This window comes from Pristiophorus japonicus, chromosome 3 (assembly GCF_044704955.1).
Source record: "Pristiophorus japonicus isolate sPriJap1 chromosome 3, sPriJap1.hap1, whole genome shotgun sequence".
NCBI classification, from domain to species: domain Eukaryota; kingdom Metazoa; phylum Chordata; class Chondrichthyes; family Pristiophoridae; genus Pristiophorus; species Pristiophorus japonicus.
The window spans coordinates 122,481,316-122,501,268 of NC_091979.1; the positions used below are offsets into that span (position 1 = coordinate 122,481,316).

A 19,953-nucleotide genomic window follows, 5' to 3' on the forward strand; every position below is an offset into this window, starting at 1 on the left:
AGCAGGATGAGGTTAATTGTGGCTTTGTACTAACGTTTCATGATCTACTGAGATAATTGAAACGTTTGCGGCACTGCACCCAGATCCTCGTGACCATATCCTTGCTTGTGCCCTCCTCTGCAATGTGCGACCAGGCTGCGTTGATCTCCTCGTGAGGCCTCTTCTGCCTCTGGGAAGGGAAGAGGACCTCCCTGCAAGCTGTGACTCCCTCCATAAGCATATGGAGGAAGTCATGAGAGAGCCTTGGTGCAGCCCTGTGCCTTTGTGCAGTCACTGTTGGTGTTTGTAGCACCTCAATGCTGTAGAACACTGACAGCACAAATGTCAAAATAAATTTGGCCATGGTCCCTTTAAGGAAACTGGCTGGTGATGTAACCAGACCCGCTTCCTCTAATTGGCTAGGAAACCTGCTAGGCGGGCTTAGCAAGCCCAATCAAGGGAAATTCATTTCAGACAGTGGGGTCAGGACTCGCCACCGACGTCATCCGCCACGGACTCGCCGAGGTCAGCAAAGTCGCGGCTTATGTCTCTCTCTCTCTGATGTACCACAGTGATTGGAGTTGGCACTGCTGCTGTTTATAATTTTTATAAATAATTTGGAGACTAGGATCAGTTCAGAAGGTCTCTAACTCTGAACACCTTGACCTCCACCCCACAAAATGGACCCAATGCCTGCCCCCAGCCAAGCATCGGATCACCTAGCATCTCACTGAAGGGCGCTACTCGGCGCCAAGCTTACGGCCCACATCTCGCCGTAGGCAACTAGGCTCATACAGCAGTGCCTGGTCTCCAGTCGTCTTGGACCCCCTTGCCACTGGACCAAGACCTTGCTTAGCTGAGCCCGTGTGGTAGCTGGTGTGCAACAGCCACCCCACATTAAAAGAACTCGCGCACAGGCATCTTCCACCCTTCAATATGAAGTTCAGGATCTGGAATGTCAGGACCCTCATGGATTAAGAACTCATTTTTGGAGTGGAAGCAAGTCTTCCTCAATTTCGAGAGACTGCCTATGATGATGATGAAATTTAAGGATAGCATCAAGTGGGACCAGTGGCAAATGATATAAATTGGTGCGCACAAAGTAAGAAGGTTTGGAGGTGCTGAGTTTGTGGACAGAAAAGTGGCATATACAGGTAAATGCTAAACAATAATGTATTTATATAGTACCATTAACATAGTAAAACATACCATGGCACTTCACAGGTGTGTAATCAGACAGAAATTGACACCAAGCCAAAGAATAAGACATTAGGACAGGTGACCAAACTCTTGATCAAAGAGATGAGTTTTAAGCAGCCTCTTAAACAAGGAGAGGTTGAGAGAAAAAGATGTTTGGGGAGGGAATTCCAGAGCTTGGGGCCTAGGTGGCTGAAGACACAGATGCCAATGGTGGGGTGAAGGAAGTGGGGGTTGCACAAAAGGCCAGAGTTGAAGGAACGCAGAGTTCTCGGAGGGTTGTAGTGTTGGAGGAGTTTACAGACATAGGAAGGGGCGAGGTCATGGAGGGAATTGAACACGAGAATGAGAATTTTTAATATTGAGGCGTTAGACCGCCAGTGTAAGTCATCGAGCACAGGAGTAATGGGTGAACAGAACTTGGTGTGAGTTAGGATATAGGTAATAGAATTTTGCATGAGCGCAAGTTTATGGAGTCTAAGCTGGAAGGCTAGCCAGGAGAGCATTAGAATAGTTGAGTGTGTAGGTAACGGGCATGGATGAAAGTTTCAGTAGCAGATGGGCTTGGGTGGAGACAGGCAATATTATGAAGGTGGCAGTAGGCGGTCTTTGACATGGAAAGAATATGGGTTCGGAAGCTCGGCTCTGGGTTCAATAGGATGCCGAAATATTGAACCGTCTGGTTCAGTCTCAAACAGTGTCCAGTGATGAATTGGTTGCTAAGAAGCGGAGTTTGTAACGGGTGGCTGAAATCTTCGATCTTCCCAGTGTTTAATTGGAGGAACAGGCAGTCTTGACAACAGAAAGGCAGGGAGGAGTCAAGAGAGGTGATGGTGAGCTAGAGCTAGCTATAGTCAGGGTACATGTGGAAACTGACATGTCTTTGGATGATGTCATTGAGGGGCAGCATGTAGATGAGAATTAGGAGGACGTCAAAGATAGATCCTGGGGAACTCCAGAGGTAACTGTGGAGATGGGAAGAAAAGCCATTGCAGGTAATTCTCTGGCTATGACTGGATAAGTAAGTGAGGAACCAGGTGAGGGCAGTCCCAATCAGCTGGACATTTGAGGAGGATGGTGTGGTCAGCTGTGCCAAACACTGCAGACGGGTCAAGAAGGGTGAGGAGGAATAGTGCACCATGGTCACAGTCCTAGAGGATGTCATTTATGACTTTGATTAGGGCTGTTTCAGTGCTGTGACATGGGTGGAAACCTGATTGGAGAGGTTCAAACGTGGAGTTGCGCAAAAGGTGGGCACAGATTTGGAATGCGACCACACGTTTCAATACTTTGGATAGTACAGGGCAGTTAAAATGGGGCAGTCTTTTGCAAAAACAGAGGTCAAAAAAAAAAGTAATGTTCCATATGTTAGAGGTGTAAGAGCAAGAGACAGATCTTGGAATATTGGTGGAAGGTCATTAACATCATCAGTATTTCCAGGAGACAAAACAAACAATTTTAGACTGCATAGCAAAGGGTATAATGAATAAATCAAAGGTGGTGATTTTTAAAATTTACATGGCTTCGGTGAGACCATCAGATGTCATGTGCCCAATTTTGGTACCCCTACTTCAAAAGAGTTTAGCCGAAGGCTACAACATTTATCCCATGATGAGCAATTAATATATTTTGAGAATTCTCTGCCTTAAAAACTAAAGGATGATTTATGATGGAGGTTTTTGTTTTTGCAGTATACACAATTCTAGAGCTGGGAGCATTGGTTCAGGTAAGGATAGCTGAAGTAAAATGGCGTTTCAGGCAAATTGGTATAACATATAGTGGAATTCTTGTTTTCACACTATCTCTGCTCTCCACCTAGCTTGTCTATTCCTTAAAGCAATTTAAATCCGAAGTCCCTTTTAGCATTTGCCCTCCTTTCTGAATTTTCGGCACTATTGAGTTAAATTGATTGTTAGAATTTCTCTCTGGGGACTAAATAGGTGGATTGAATCAATGATATAATAGATTGTAAATGGGGTCTGTGCAAGAAGCAAGCTTTATTGGCTGATGGTCTTTTATTGCTCCATGTTTTCCCATGTCTTCATCTTTCCCTTCTGATGTAATTTTTTGTTATCAAGCAAGGGTTGATCCATTCCTCATTTCAACTCACAGAAGCACATTTGTAGTTTATCATTTTTTTTTCCTATTTAGTTAATTTGATTCCCCCATCTTTAATTTGATTATCCTAACATTTCTACCATTCACAACGTACTTTTATCAACCTCCTTTTGAAAGTAGAGACTGTATAATAGCCACTGGAATAATATTATCTTTAACTTATTCACATCCTCAAAAAATATCTGTATAGTAAGCATTAAGCATTGATTTTGATCTATAGGTTAACACAGAGGTCATTGACTACCTGTTTTTCATTTCACATTTGCTGTCATATTAATCACTCTTCTGTATACTAGTGCAGCAGGTGTGTTAACATGGAAGGATCTAATACCATTGGAAGTGAACAGAAAATAGTACATGATTGCAAAGACCTTGCTGACATGATAGAGCAGTAAAATCCACATACAAGGGTCGAGATGCAAAATGGTTGATGTTCAGTGATACTGAAGATGATGCTGGGAAGGAAGCTGTTTCTACTGAGGGGACAATAGAAGAGGCATCAGTTGAAAACTACAATCAATCGTATGAAGTAGAGAATACAGATTGTTCAGCATTTGCATCAGAATTTCCAGCATTTCAGTATAATGCTTCCTGTGAGAATAAGTATATTTCACAAAACCTCCAAAAGAAGCTTATTGCTGTACGTGAAGGTAGCAAAAATTCAGGTAAAGACACACAGGAAGTTGATTTAAATGTAAATGAAATGGGAGGAAATCATAAATCTCCTAAAACTTCTTGCAGAGTGATGCTGAAGAATCAGAGAAGGCAGGAAGTCAGATGTGTTCAGATATTGAAAGAGATGATCTTTATATTGCCACAGATACCAAAACTTTTGCAAAACAAACTTGTAGTTCATCAATGGAAAAGTGGATTGCTGAAAAAAGTTCACTTGAATCGGTTGACGATGAAACAGGTTACTTTAATTTAGATGTTTTCTCAGAGCAAAATAGAGAAGATAAAGGCCATAATGTTACAACATCTGATGAAGGTTTGAAAAGCCCAGAAAAAGAGAGTACACATGTCTCAGAATTGTCTGTCAATAAAGAAACGTTGTTGGATACACGGTCAGTTGATAACTATAAAGAATCGCTGACAGATGATATAAAATTGACCAACACCGTTATGGTTTATAAGACTTTTGACCACTTAAGTGATGAGGCAGATAAGCAAAAAGAAAATGTTGACCAGGAAATTTTAGGCCTTTATGAACTCAGTGCTCAAGAAACAGCAGTTAATAGAGAAACTGACTACTACAAATGGGAGCAAAGTGAAGACCTGAGCTCATTTATTAGGTATGTTAAACATGTAGCATGTTTTATTTTTATCCTGCATTTTAATAAACAAGACTTTTTAAACCATTTTATTGATTTTTTTAAAATTAAGTTGCTTTATTGTAATGGCCTCCTATGCTATTAACGTCTGAGAACCCCCAAGGAAACAGCACAAATAGCTGAAAACGTTGCTCTGGAGTTCTGCCAGAGTTACGGTGCGAGACCTCCTATGGAACTTCAGAGCCATGATATTATTCTCTGTCATCTCATCTCGCAGATGCTCCTTCTAGTTCTGAGGTTGGATGAATTCATCCTTATGCCAGAATTAGCAGCACTCCATTCTCTTGTTCCCTCCATTACCATCTCTAACTCCTGTGTGGTGAAACAAAATTTCCTGTATTATTTATCATTGAGTCTCATTTACCAATTAACTCTGGTGACAGTATTACCACTATGTTCATTATATATGATTCAAGCCTTATTTTATGTTCATTTACATGTTTAGCCGGGATTGTTGCTGGTTTCAGCTGATTAAGTGCCTTAATTTAGTGTTGGTGGAGCCAAAAATCGGTGCAGTTAGCTCCATGGTAATTACACAACGTTAACACCACAAAAGTATTTTGATACCTACAAACTTGAAAATAGGGCTCAGAATTATTATATCCAGCGCAATATATTTGCAAAGAAACATCAATTACTGATCTTTGTCCTCCACCAGATTTGATTATAATGCTGAAAATATACAAGAATTTGGGATGCATAGTGAGAGCCTCAAATAAATTGCTCCTTCAGACTGAAATCAGTTGCACGGTAGAAAATGTCTACAGTTGGAACTTAACGCAAGACAATCAGGAACTCTTGAGCAATGTTATTCACCTTCAGCCACATAACCATGAACTGAAAGAAGCTGTGGACGTATGCATTCCCTACATGTATGATGTCAAAGGATGTTCCAAAGAAATAATAGCAAAAACAAGTCAGGATGGCATAAAATGGGATGCAATCCTTCCTTTCACAGTTGACCGTACTTTGAAAGACCAAGAGGTACAATTCTACTGTGTCTTAACTGCTGACGTTGAAAGTTGAATGGTTTCTAAATGTAATCTGAACACAGACTGGATTTTAACTTAACACACCCTTTTCTCTGTTGCTTTATACTGTGCATCCTGTTGATGTTTTAAAAAGAAAAAGTAAAAATTTGATTCTCTGCTTACCATTTTCAGCAATTTCAATGTTTAGTGCTGTGATGTGTTTTTCAGAGAAATCCAACAGTGATCTGGATACCAGGCTATAATTTATAGTATATTAACTGGAAAATTCTACTTGTACATTAGATAACTTTTCTGAGTTACTTGTAAAAATTCAATAATATCAATAGGAATGCTTGAAAATAGCTAGATTTGCTCATTTTTGAAAAATCCAACTCTCTTACAGGGATTATTTGCAGAAGTCAGGATTCAAAAGTTGCAGTTTATTGCTATTGTACTAAGATTTATAAAGGAGACAGTTCACATGCACAGCACAAGTACTGTTAAATCATCCACTGATCCAAGAATATGTTTGAATTTTACAAAAAAATATACAAGCCATTGAAAGCTTCACTTTAGAGGTAAGATTTGGAATTTTAAAATCTCCTGTTGATTATGTTGGTTGTTAGTAGTGGATGGAATTGTTTGAAAAGCTCTCAGTATTTCCAACCCATTTACTATATAATCGTACATGTTTATAGCAGAGGGTGGCCATTCTTCCCATAGTGTCTGCTTCAGCACTTTGCTCGAATAGTCCAAAATTATTTGCTCCCCTTAGACCTGTATCTTCCTCTGTTTCAAAAGTTTATCTGTTCTTCCCTTAAAAGATGCCATGACCTCCGCCTCAACTACTACTTGTGAGAAAGCAATATATACTCTAAAGTCTGTGTAAAAACATTTCTCCTAATCTTTCCTCATTCTTAAATGACAATTTTAACTTGATGGCCCCCTCAATAGTATAGTGATATTGTCATTGGTATCATTTTGAATGGGGATGTGGTTTTTCATCATAAATAGTGAAAATGAAGGCAATTCGTGCAAAATTCCAACAACAAGTGAGCAAAAACTGGTTTTATACGAGCTGCATAGTGTAACCAAAGCTTTACAGTGGATTTGTAATTATGCCTTGTGACTGGTTTATGTGGATTTTGTTCTGATACATGTAATATGTACATTGGTACAGGTCTAGCCTTCCCATCTATCAGCAATACTTAGATATTCAGAACCATATCACCTCTAATAACTATTTGTAAGATATAGGGCTCAATTTTGCCCAGGCCCATTTTCTGGCATATTGCCAGAGTTAAGCCCATTTTTCTAGGCCAGAAATGCGCTGGAAATAATTTGCCAAAGTTTCCCCAATCTATAATTCAAATTTGGCGCCGTGCAGCGTGTCCCGTTGCCGCGGGGTGAGGGGGGGGGCGGGCGGTGGTTGGAGCTTGCTGTCTGCGCCAAAAAACGATGCCATACCTTCTGCGCATGCGCGGGGGGGAAAAAGTTACATTTCTGACGTCGTTACAATCGATGTGCATGCGCAGTACAGCTCCGAGTTGGCAATCGCCCATTTTTAAAGAGCCAGTTGTGCGTGTGAGAAGGAGTGCTGTGTGAGAGCATTGGAAAAATCGGAGCTGCAGCAGTACAAGATGCAATGCGGTGTAAGGACCAAGAATTTTTTGCAGGAAGAAGTGGAGGCACTGGTTACTGTGATTGAGAACAGATGGTAGGAGCTGGACACCAGCAGAGGTCACACAAGTTCCATCTAAAGAAATGAAGAAACACTGGAACCAAGTTGCAGAAGATTACTGCGCAGTGGTGACCACCACGAGATCTGGAGGCCTGTGTAAAAAGAAGTGACAGGACTTTGGCCAAGTAGTTAGTGTAAGTAATATTTTCATTTATTCACTGGAATTGCAATTGTAAATGTGACCACCTGTATGTCCCACCCAGCAGAAAGACACCCTCTTTATAAAAAGTTAGGTTTTCATCTTTGCAGAGGAAGGTGGAACATAATAAAAGGGAAAGAACTCGAACAGGAGGAGGCCTGGCAAATATGCACCCATTGACGCCCTTGGAAGAGAGGGTCACTGCTTTGATGGGTCCTGCCTGGAAAAAAGTAGTCACCACTGCACAAGCAGGGCCCACACTCGAGGGAGAAGGCAAGTCCTGCAAATTCCACAGTCTGGCTTTGCTAAATGTTAAATACTGCATTGGCTAGCCATGCTTCGGTTCATAGGGATGTCTCCATCAGCTATTCTTCGGTTGGTGCAATGTGTTATCATTCATCGTGGTCCTTCAAATCAGCTTGCTGCCTGGTCTGCGAAGTGTGAGCCTACTAATGCCACCCACCCTGCCCTTTCCTCTGCTGCTAACTATTTGTCTGTTCTGTTATATTTTACAGAACTTGAGGCCAACCCTCATGATGCAGAAGATTCAGACGTGGACGAGTCTGAAGAAGAGAACATCTTCGAATCCAACCAACCAGACCAAGAACATAAGGGTGAGGGTGAGGGGATGCGGATGGTGCTGGATGAAGCCCCCACTGTTTTATTGATTTTGGAGGAGGTGCCGCTCATTGCGGTGACAGCCCCTTCCGTGACTAGTGGTTTGAGTGCATATGGGACATTCCATGGTTTCCCCACCTTCTGAGGTTGCAGGTCCCAGTGGTGGGGTGCAGCGAGGCACACCCAGGGCCCCACCTTCCGAGGTTCCTGGTCCCAGTGGTGTGGTGCAGCGAGGCACACCCAGGGTCCCAGGTTGCAGGTCCCAGTGGGTGGGGGTGCAAGCCGCACCTGTGGGGAGGAGGGGAAGGAGAGCTCGACCACGCTCGCATTAGGTGCAGGATCTAACAGATGTGGTTCAGATGGTGTCATTGATTGCGGAGAGCATTGACTTTACCCGATCATTCCTGGACGGCGTCAGTGGGGTGAGTGATGAGGTAGCGGGACTGTCGGGTGTCGTAACAGCAATGACACGAGAAATGGAAACGATATCCTGGACCATCAGTGAGGGAATAGTGACCATGAGGGAGGGATGAGAGAGGTAGCTGATGCGCTGTCGGTGACCAGCAGGGAAAGGAATGTTTACAGGTAGTTCAGACAGTTTTGCTCAACATGAGGGAGGGAATGTTGCAGGTCATTGAGACACTGTCGGGGCGCGTGAGGGACGGCCTGTTGGAGTTAGCTGCTGCAATAAGGGAACACTCCCAGACTCCAGCCCATTGACAGAATAAACTGCCACTCCCACTCCAATCCCCACAACAGCCTCTGAAGAGCCCAAAGCCGGGTCCTCCAACTTGCTACCTGGGCCCTCCAACTTGCTGCCTGCTGTCGACGTCTTCCCCCCCCTCCCCACTTAAGAGGTGAGCAGTACCCAAGATGTTAGAAAGAATAAGCTTGGTACCAAGCCCAGAAACACTGTGCCACCGCCTGCGGGCAGGGATGGTGGAGAGTCCAAGACCAAGCGCAGCGGGGGGTCTTAGAATAAGGTGAAGGAGAGATAGGTGTGTGCAGCCTTTCTTCACTCTTGTTGTTATAATTGTTACTGTTGTAACTGTTCTCAAATTAAAAGTTTTTTGTATGTTATGTAAATTTACAAGTTTAAAAGTTTGTAAGTGATAAAGTAAAGTTTGATACAAGAATAATAAAGTTAAGTACAAAAGAACTGTTAAATTTTTGAATAAAATATATTTTACATTAAAACTGAATCATTTCCATTATTCCATTCTTAACATAACTTTAGAACTCACGAAGAATCATTTCCATTATTTGTTCGATTTTAAAACAACTTTTGAAGTAAACAAAAATTTCCATCATTTGTTGCATTAACACAAAACAACATTACGGAACAGCTCCAAACAGTAAACATGGTGCATGTGGACTAGTTGTCACTGAGCCCTCAGGCATCAGTAAAGTGTTCACGGATGAGCTGCTGGCGCAAGGCTTGAAAAATCGTTAAAGGGGCACAATGGCCTGCCCTCCTCTGCCATCGTGCTCCGGCCTCAGGCACTTGCATGGCTTCCTCATCCTCGTTGTCCTCCTCTTGCTCGTCATCTGCATCTTCCACATCATTATCATCAGCCACTCTCACCGCAGGTGGGTCTTCACTACCAGGTGCTGCTGCCACATGATGGCTAAGTTATGCAGCATGCAGCACACAACAGTGAACTGACCGACAATCTCAGGGGAGTACAGCAAGTAGCCTCTGGAATGGTCCAGGCATTGGAAAGGCTGTTTCAAGATGCCAATGGTCCTCTCAATGATGCTGCGCGTCGCAATGTGCGACATGTTTGTCTTGACGGTCAGCTTCCGTCTGGGTTGCGCTTAGGGGCATCATGAGCCAGGTGGCGAGGCCATACCTTTTGTCTTCTAATAGCCAGTTCTGCCCTTCTGGCTGCTGCTGAAACATGGCAGATATAACGCTGTCTTGTAGGATGAACGCATCATGGGTGCTGCCAGGATATCTTGCATCGACTGACATAATACGATGCATGTCGTCACTTACGAGCTGCACTTTAATGGAGTGGCAGTCTTTTCTGTTTGTGTACATCTCTGAATCCTCCAAAGGTGCTCGCAAGGCAATGTAGGTACAATCAATGCAGCCCTGCACCTTTGGGAAGCCAGCAAACCTGGAGAAGCCCACAGCCCTGTCATGAATTGCTCGGTGGTCATGGGGAACTTTATGAAGTGATTCCTCCGCGCATACAGTGCAGCTGTCACATGGCGAATGCAGACATGTGTTGTATGTTGAGATAGCGCACACATCCCCAATTGTAGCTTGAAACGAGCTGGAGGCATAGAATGAAAGTGCAGCTGTAACCTTCACTTAAGCTGACAGAGCAGTCCTCCTGATGCTTCCAAATTGCAGGTCTGCTTTCAACAACTCAGATCTCAGCTACAACTTCTTTGCGAAAAACGCAGCCTTCTGACACAGTCTGCATCACTCGGGTGGAGGTACGAACGCCTGCCTCGATATACCCGAGGTGGGTAAGGCCTCCTGCCCAGCACCCTAATGGCTCTGATGTTCCTGATGCGATGACGTTGAATCAATTATTTCCTATGTAGTACCATGATGCAGAAGATTAGCGCAAGGTATGGCAGTGTCAATATTGCCCCCCAAAATAAATGTTACCTTTTTGAAAGAAGCTCAAAAAGGGCAGGAAAGCACAGGTTCATAATTCTCTCTCGCCAAGCTCTGTATGGATGGATCACACCCAAGGTCTTGTGACTTCACTCTTCCCCCTCCCCCCCCCCCCCCCCCCCCCAATCCCCTTAACTAATTACAGTCTTGTGATTTCTTCTTTCTTCCCCCACCACCCTTAACTATTGGCAGCCTTGTGACTTCTCCGCTTCACTCTTTCCCCCCCCCCCCCCCCGCCAACTCATTGCAGTCTTCAGAAACCTTACGATTGGCCTCTCGCGCTCTCCTCTTTGCCACCCCACCCCCACGGCTTGTTTTCCAGCCAAGTCCCTGTGTCAGGCTCGAAACCAATTCTGCCTGCCACAGCTACGACCCTCCAGCCCTGCTTCAAGATGTTCGTTGGTGGCGTGTGAGTGAGTTTAAAAAAAAAAGAGGAAAATTCTGAAATCCAACAAACTTCCATTTAGCAAGTTGACAGATTTTTTTAAAAAGTTGAACTTTATTACTAGTGTTCTTGACTCCTTCCAAAATCTTAAAGTGGAAATCAAATAATTAACCTTGACACTGTCTGTTAGGAATCATGCACGAATCTGTTTATTTTACTTGCAAGATAGAAACAAGCCTGCAAGTCAGCCCCTGCTGACTCCTCACACTCGTTCTCCCCGAACAAAGAATACACAGGGTTTTTATACGGTTACCTGGCCTATAATGGCCGGACATTCAATACATGAGACATACATCGATTCGAATGGTTAAAACCCTTGTCACTCAAAGTAATGGTACGATACTGACCATGCTTGTCCCCAGTACCTTTCCACAAACCTCAGAGTCCTGGGAGTGATAAAATACATTGGAATGTTATCTTGCCTCTCTTGTGCCTTACTATGAGTTACATAAAAACATAGGAAATAGGTGCAGGAGTAGGCCATTTGGCCCTTCGAGCCTGTACCACCATTCAATAAGATCATGGCTGATCATTCACCTCAGTACCCCTTTCCTGCTTTCTCTCCATACCCCTTGATCCCCTTAGCCGTAAGGGCCATATCTAACTCCCTCTTGAATATATCCAAAGAGCTAGCATCAGGAACTCTCTGCGGTAGGGAATTCCACAGGTTAACAACTCTGAGTGAAGACGTTTCTCCTCATTTCAGTCCTAAATTGCTTATGACTTATCGTTAGACTGTGTCCTCTCGTTCTGGACTTCCCAAACATCGGGAACATTCTTCCTGCATCTAACCTGTCCTGTCCAGTCCCGTCAGAATTTTATATGTTTCTATGAGATCCCCTCTCATTCTTCTGAACTTCAGTGAATACAGGCCCAGTCGATCCAGTCTCTCCTCATATGTCAGTCCTGCCATCCCGGGAATCAGTCTGGTGAACCTTCGCTGCACTCCCTCAATAGCAAGAATGTCCTTCCTCAGCTTAGGAGACCAAAACTGAACACAATATTCCAGGTGAGGCCTCACCGAGGCCCTGTACAACTGCAGTAAGACCTCCCTGCTCTGATACTCTCATCCCCTAGCTATGAAGGCCAACATACCATTTGCCTTCTTCACTGCCTACTGTACATGCATGCCAACTTTCAATGACTGATGTACCATGACACCCGGGTCTCGTTGCACCTCTCCTTTTCCTAATCTGTCGCCATTCAGATAATAATCTGCCTTTGTGTTTTTGCCCCCAAAGTGGATAACATCACGTTTATCCACATTATACTGCATCTGCCATGCATTTGCCCACTCATCTAACCTGTCCAAGTCACCCTGCAGCCTCTTAGTGTCCTCCGCACAGCTCGCACCGCCACCCAGCTTAGTGTCATCTGCAAACTTGGAGATATTACACTCAATTCCTTCATCTAAATCATTAATGTATATTGTAAATACCTGGGGTCCCAGCACTGAGCCCTGCGGCACCCCACTAGTCACTGCCTGCCATTCTGAAAAGGACCCATTTATCCCGACTCTCTCTTTCCTGTCTGCCAACCCGTTCTCTATCCACGTCAGTACATTACACCCAATACCATGTGCTTTAATTTTGCACACCAATCTCTTGTATGGGACCTTGTCAAAAACCTTTTGAAAGTCCAAATACACCACATCCACTGGTTCTCCCTTATCCATTCTACTAATTACATCCTCAAAAAATTCGAGAAGCTTTGTCAAGCATGATTTCCCTTTCATAAATCCATGCTGACTTGGACCGATCCTGTCACTGCTTTCCAAATGCGCTGCTATTTCATCCTTAATAATTGATTCCAACATTTTCCCCACCACTGATGTCAGTCTAACCGATCTATAATTACCCACTTAATCTCTCCCTCCCTTTTTAAAAAGTGGTGTTACATTAGCTGCCCTCCAGTCCATAGGAACTGATCCAGACTCGACAGACTGTTGGAAAATGATCACCAATGCATGCACTATTTCTAGGGCCACTTCCTTCAGTACTCTGGGATGCAGACTATCAGGCCCTGGGGATTTATCGGCCTTCAATCCCATCAATTTCCCAAACACACTTTCCCGCCGAATAAGGATTTCCTTCAGTTCCTTCTCCTCACTAGACCCTCGGTCCCCTAGTATTTCCGGAAGGTTATTTGTATCTTCCTTCGTGAAGGCAGAACTAAGGTATTTGTTCAATTGGTCTGCCATTTCTTTGTTCCCCATTATAAATTCACCTGAATCTGACTGCAAGGGACCTACGTTTCTTCACTAATCTTTTTCTCTTCACATATCTATAGAAGCTTTTGCAGTCAGTTTTTATGTTCCCGGCAAGCTGCCTCTAATACTCTATTTTCCCCCTCCGAATTAAACCCTTTGTCCTCCTCCTGCTGAATTCTAAATTTCTCCCAGTCCTCAAGTTTGCTGCTTTTTCTGGCCAATTTATATGCCTGACCATAACATGGTAGAATTCTTTATTAGGATGGAGAGTGACATAGTTAATTCAGAAACTAGGATCCTGAACTTAAGGAAAGCTAACTTTAATGGTTTGAGGCGTGAATTGGCTAGAGTAGACTGGCAAATGATACTTAAAGGGTTGATGGTGGATAGGCAATGGCAAACATTTCAAGATCACATGGATGAACTTCAGCAATTGTACATCCCTGTCTGGAGTAAAAATAAAATGGGGAAGGTGGCTCAACAGTGGCTAACAAGGGAAATTAAGGACAGTGTTAAATCCAAGGAAGAGGCATATAAATTGGCCAGAAAAAGCAGCAAACCTGAGGACTGGGAGAAATTTAGAATTCAGCAGAGGACAAAGGGTTTAATTAAGAGGGGGAAAATAGAGTACGAGAAGAAGCATGCCGGGAACATAAAAACTGATTGCAAAAACTTCTATAGATATGTGAAGAGAAAAAGCTTAGTGAAGACAAACGTACGTCTCTTGCAGTCGGATTCAGGTGAATTTATAATGGGGAACAAAGAAATGGCAGACCAATCGAACAAATACTATGGTTCTGTCTTCACGAAGGAAGACACAAACAACCTTCCGAACGTACTGGGGATAGTGGGTCGAGTGAGAAGGAGGAACTGAAGGATATCCTTATTAGGCGGGAATTTGTGTTCGGGAAATTGATGGGATTGAAGGCCGATAAATCCCCGGGGCCTGATAGTCTGCATCCCAGAGTACTTAGGGCAGTGGCCCTAGAAATAATGGATGCATTGGTTATCATATTCTAACAGTCTATCGACTCTGGATCAGTTCCTATGGACTGGAGGGTAGCTAAGGTAACACCACTTTTTAAAAAGGGAGGGAGAGAGAAAATGGGGTAATTATAGACCGGTTAGCCTGACATCAGTAGTGGGGAAAATGTTGGAATCAATTATTAAGGATGAAATCGCAGCGCATTTGGAAAGCAGTGACAGGATCGGTCCAAGTCAGCATGGATTTATGAAAGGGAAATCATGCTTGACAAATCTTCTAGAATTTTTTGAGGATGTATCTAGTAGTGGACAAGGGAGAACCAGTGGATGTGGTGTATTTGGACTTTCAAAAGGCTTTTGACAAGGTGCCACACAAGAGATTGGTGTGCAAAATCAAAGCACATGGTATTGGGGGTAATATACTGACGTGGATAGAGAGCTGGTTGGCAGACAGGAAGAACAGAGTCGGGATAAACGGGTCCTTTTCAGAATGGCAGGCAGCGACTAGTGGAGTGCCGCAGGGCTCTCTGCTGGGACCCCAGCTCCTTACAATATACATCAATGATTTGGATGAAGGAATTGAGTGTAATATCTCCAAGTTTGCAGATGACACTAAACTGGGTGGCGGTGTGAGCTGTGAGGGAGATGCTAAGAGGCTGCAGGGTGACTTAGGCAGATTAGGTGAGTGGGCAAATGCATGGCAGATGCAGTATAATGTGGATAAATGTGAGGTTATCCACTTTGGGGGCAAAAACGCAAAGACAGAATATTATTTGAATGGTGGCAGATGAGGAAAAGTGGAGGTGCAACGAGACTTGGGTGTCATGGTACATCAGTCATTGAAAGTTGGCATACAGGTATAGCAGGTGGTAAAGAAGGCAAATGGTATGTTGGCCATAGCTAGGGGATTTGAGTATAGGAGCAGGAAGGTCTTACTGCAGTTGTACAGGGCCTTGGTGAGGCCTCACCTGGAATATTGTGTTCAATTTTGGTCTCCTAATCTGAGGAAGGACGTTCGTTATTGAGGAAGTGCAGCGAAGGTTCACCAGACTGATTCCTGGGATGGCCGAACTGACATATGAGGAGAGACTGGATCAACTGGGCCTTTAGGATGAGAGGGGATCTCATAGAAACATACAAAATTCTGACGGGACGGGACAGGTTAGATGCGGGAAGAATGTTCCCGATGTTGGGGAAGTCCAGAACCAGGGGACACAGTCTTAGGATAAGGGGTAGGCCATTTAGGACTGAGATAGGAGAAACTTCTTCACTCAGAGAGTTGTTAACCTGTGGAATTCCCTGCCGCAGAGAGTTGTTGATGCTAGTTCATTGGATTTTTTCAAGAGGGAGTTGGATATGGCCCTTACGGCTAAGGGGATCAAGGGGTATGGAGAGAAAGCAGGAAAGGTGTACTGAGGGAATGATCAGCCATGATCTTATCGAATGGTGGTGCAGGTTCGAAGGGCTGAATGGCCTACTCCTGCACCTATTTTCTATGTTTCTATGCCTCTTCCTTGGATTTAACACTATCCTTTATTTCCCTTGTTAGCCACGGTTGAGCCACCTTCCCCGTTTTATATTTACTCCAGACAGGGATGTACAATTGTTGGAAGTTCATCCATGTGATCTTGAAATGTTTGCCATTGCCAACCCTTTAAGTATCATTTGCCAGTCTATTCTAGCCAATTCACATCTCATACCATCGAAGTTACCTTTCCTTAAATTCAGAACCTTAGTCTCTGAATTAACTGTGTCACTCTCCATCTTAATAAAGAATTCTACCATATTATGGTCACTCTTCCCCAAGGGGCCTCGCACAACAAGATTGCTAATTAGTCCTTTCTTATTACACATCACCCAGTCTAGGATGGCCAGACCTCTAGTTGGTTCCTCAACATATTGGTCTACAAAACCATCCCTAATACACTCCAGGAATTCCTCCTCCATCGTATTGCTACCAGTTTGGTTAGTCCAATCTATATGTAGACTAAAGTCGCCCATGATAACTGCTGTACCTTTATTGCACGCATCCCTAATTTCTTGTTTGATGCTGTCCCCAACCTCACTACTACTGTTTGGTGGTCTGTACACCACTCCCATTAGCATTTTCTGCCCTTTGGTATTCCGTAGCTCCACCCATACAGATTCCATATTATCCAAGCTAATGTCCTTCCTTACTATTGCGTTAATTTCCTCCTTAACCAGCAACGCTACCCCACCTCCTGTTCCTTTCTGTCTATCCTTCCTGAATGTTGAATACCCCTGGATGTTGAGTTCCCAGCCTTAGTCCCCCTGGAGCCATGTCTCCGTGATGGCAATTATATCATATTCATTAATTGCTGCCTGTGCAGTTAATTTGTCCACCTTATTACGAATACTCCTCGAATTGAGGCACAGAGCCTTCAGGCTTGTCTTTTTAACACACTTTGTCCCTTTAGAATTTTGCTGTAACGTGGCCCTTTTTGATTTTTGCCTTGGGTTTCTCTGCCCTCCACTTTTACTTTTCTTTTTTCTATCTTTTGCTTCTGCCCCCATTTTACTTCCCTCTGTCTCCCTACGTGCAATATTATGCGAATCCAGGAATGTATGTTAACCTTCATTCCCCAATCCCAGGCTGACATATACCACAGGACCTTCCGAAGGTCCCGGTTAACCTTGTCTCCTAACTTCTTTAATTCTTGTTCTAGGAGGTGGTATTGCCGCACATCTTCCCACAGGGGATCTTTAATATCACTTAGATTCTCCGTAAGATGGGGGATTGAGGCCGCCATGTCCTCCTCATATAACTCCAGGTCTGCCTTTAAATCATCTGTTACATTTAGAGTCGCCGCCTTCCTTGTGTGGATATCTATCAATCTTGCCCAGCCAATGCTAACTGGTACCCATGGGGTGAAGCAGAAGTTAGGTTTTAGGATGGGGCAAAACATGTCCACATAGTTGTAAGCCTGTTGGTTAGTCACCACACAGTACTCGCCTCTGCCCCTGTAAGCAGAGTGTTTTGGCTCGGTCCAGGCTGGGCTAGATTCTTGTACATAGCCTATGGTTCGGTTGAACCCACACCCGTTTATGCTATCCCTTCCTACTGGGTGTGGACATATGGTCAGACTCCCTTCCCGGCGACAACTAGAGAGGGAGACTCCTCACATGCTCCCATTCATTTTGGTGGCGTACTGGTCCATGGGGTGATACCGGAGGTATTTGTTTCCCCGGATTAGTCCCAAGTTTTCTGTCTCATACTGCGAGTATGGGCCTTCCGTTCTGGTCATCACCGGGATCTCAAATACCAGCCCCATCAATGTTGAATGGGAATATCCCCCCCCACCATTACCGGGAAGACGCGGGTCATCCCCTTCAATGTAGATGCGTCTAGGTTTCCGTGATGCTGGGCGAAGGAAAGCAGGTATGTGCTGTTTACCCAATCGGGGACCTTTCCTTTATTGACTTGTTCCAGATTATGGCGGACCTATCCCAACACCCAGTCTCCGTATGCATGGCACACCTCTCGTTTCACTCTGTCAACTACATGCTTATATTCCCTATCAATTAGTTTATTGATGGTGGCTGCATGCCCTTCTAGGACCGTTACTCCCTTCAATAGCTGCTCAGCTGTCACCTTCCCCAACTGTCTCCCGCCACCCCCCCCCTCCCCCCGGACGGACTGTTTGTAGAGGTGTAATAATCCCCACATCGTCTCCCGGAGACACTCGGAGTGTGCATGTATTCCTTGTATCATTCACGAAAGATGTTCCCATATTTACCCCTGTCAGCACATCCTTTGCTTACGATGCGGGTTTAATTTCCCCCTGTCCACCCGGGTCTGTTGCCTCTCTTAATACTATATCTAGCAGGTGGGGGTATAGTGCCCTTACTTTGGCGTTACATTCTTCCGGTAAATCCAGGTCAGTGAGGTTCACAATCACTGGGAAGATCTCATGGTTCACATTACCATATAGTTGGACCCCTTCTGAGCGTATCACTATCTCACTTTCTAGTTCCTCCATGTGTACAGGACATGTGAGAGGAGCCCGCGTGGTTGCGGTGGATGTGACCCTCGAGGTTCCTGTTGCTAAAGTGGTTGATGGGGCAATGGTAGTGGGAGTATCGCGGGGACTCATCTTCCAACATTAGGCATCGGAATTGATGCACTTGGAGATTGGGCACATTCCCCACCCATCATCCCCTGGTCAGGGTATTCCGGAGAATTGAGCGTAATGTGTCAAGCATTGTACTTGCGCACTTTCCCCATGCATACACGTCAATTTCTCACCGCAACATACCGTGTTCACATTCATCCATATAACAGTCAGTCCTGTTATATGGCGAGCCAGCCAGCCTTTCCCTAGTGTTGTTTCCTGGAAAACTGAGATATCTATCATTCCGGAGCTACAATTTAAATGCACACTTTTGCCAATTGTCACAGTCAATGTCCCTTCCTCTTGATCACAACTGACATCGCCTGAGTCACTGAAATACAAGCCTTGTCGTCCCTTTTGGGTGGCCTGCACAGCTCTTTGTGTACGCGATCTTCTCCGTTCCTCGCGAGCGGGGTGTAGTAAGCCATCGCGATCGTGATTCCCACTAGGGCCATCCACATCCCCGCGTAGCTTATCTTGGTACCTGTGGGTGATAAAGAACAGATGCCCCGGGGCTGTCCGCTTACTGATTAGTGTGTTTCTTCAACTGTGACCAGTGTTTCTAGTGAGTAATATTTCGTAAGGTCCCTCCCATCTAGGGGAGAGCCCGGACTCTTATTAATCACCTTAACCATCACCCTTTCTCCCACCTGGGGCACCTCTGATGGTGATCCTAAGTCCTGCTGTTTATCCAAGCAATCTTGTTGATCCCTAACCTTTTGCCACATCCTCTTGAGTTGCTCACTGAGCTCCATGACGTATTGCCTGATCCTGTCCCAGAGAGGTCCGAGATTGGCCCCACCAGTCACAATCCCCTCTGGTAACCTCGTGGCTCGCCCTGTCATCAACTCATATGGTGTGAGTCCTGTGGTTCGGTTCAGGATAGCGCGCAGCCGCATCCAAATTGTTGGCAACAGGTCTGCCCGGGATCGACCGGTCTGTTGGATCGCCTTAGCCAGAGCTGTTCTAAGGGTTCTATTCCCCCGCTCCACCATTCCCAAACTCTACGGGTGGTATGGTATGTGGAACTTCTGCTTGATCCCCATTACCTTACACACTTTTATTAATTTTCCCGTGAAGTGTGCACCTTGATCTGAATTGATTTGAACTGGTATTCCCCACCTCGGCCAATATCCTGGCAACAGTTGTTGCTGTACAGTCGCGAGTGGTGAATGCCTCCACCCACTCAGTGAACTGATCCACTATAACTAGACAGTATTTCTTACCATTACGTGTTGTAATGATTGGCCCAGTGAAGTCAAAGGAATGTTATCTTGCCTCCCATGCGCCTTGTTATGAGTTATACCAGAGGGGCCCCCTGTCAGACTGCCGCATCTTAATTGTGCTTCGTTATGTGACGTTTGCTTTTCTAAGACAAGGTCCCTCACCCATCCTATTCTTTCAGGCCAGTGGTGCCTATTTTGTCACTGCAACCCTAGATAACTCACAGCTG

At 44.6% G+C, this 19,953-nt stretch overlaps 1 protein-coding gene across 3 annotated transcripts in view; it reads left to right on the forward strand.

Moving 5' to 3' along the window:
* Positions 1-1,828: 1,828 nt before the first annotated feature.
* The window catches only part of LOC139259871 (death domain-containing protein 1-like), a 73,778-nt gene continuing 55,653 nt past the window's right edge, over positions 1,829-19,953 (forward strand). The window contains exons 1-4 of one of the 3 annotated variants that reach the window (XM_070875773.1): positions 1,829-2,902; positions 3,591-4,586; positions 5,284-5,609; positions 6,000-6,174. The gene's annotated coding sequence lies outside the window, so the exon portion shown is untranslated. The remainder of the gene's footprint in view (positions 2,903-3,590; positions 4,587-5,283; positions 5,610-5,999; positions 6,175-19,953) is intronic. The other 2 variants (XM_070875774.1, XM_070875775.1) reach the window with 2 other exon arrangements.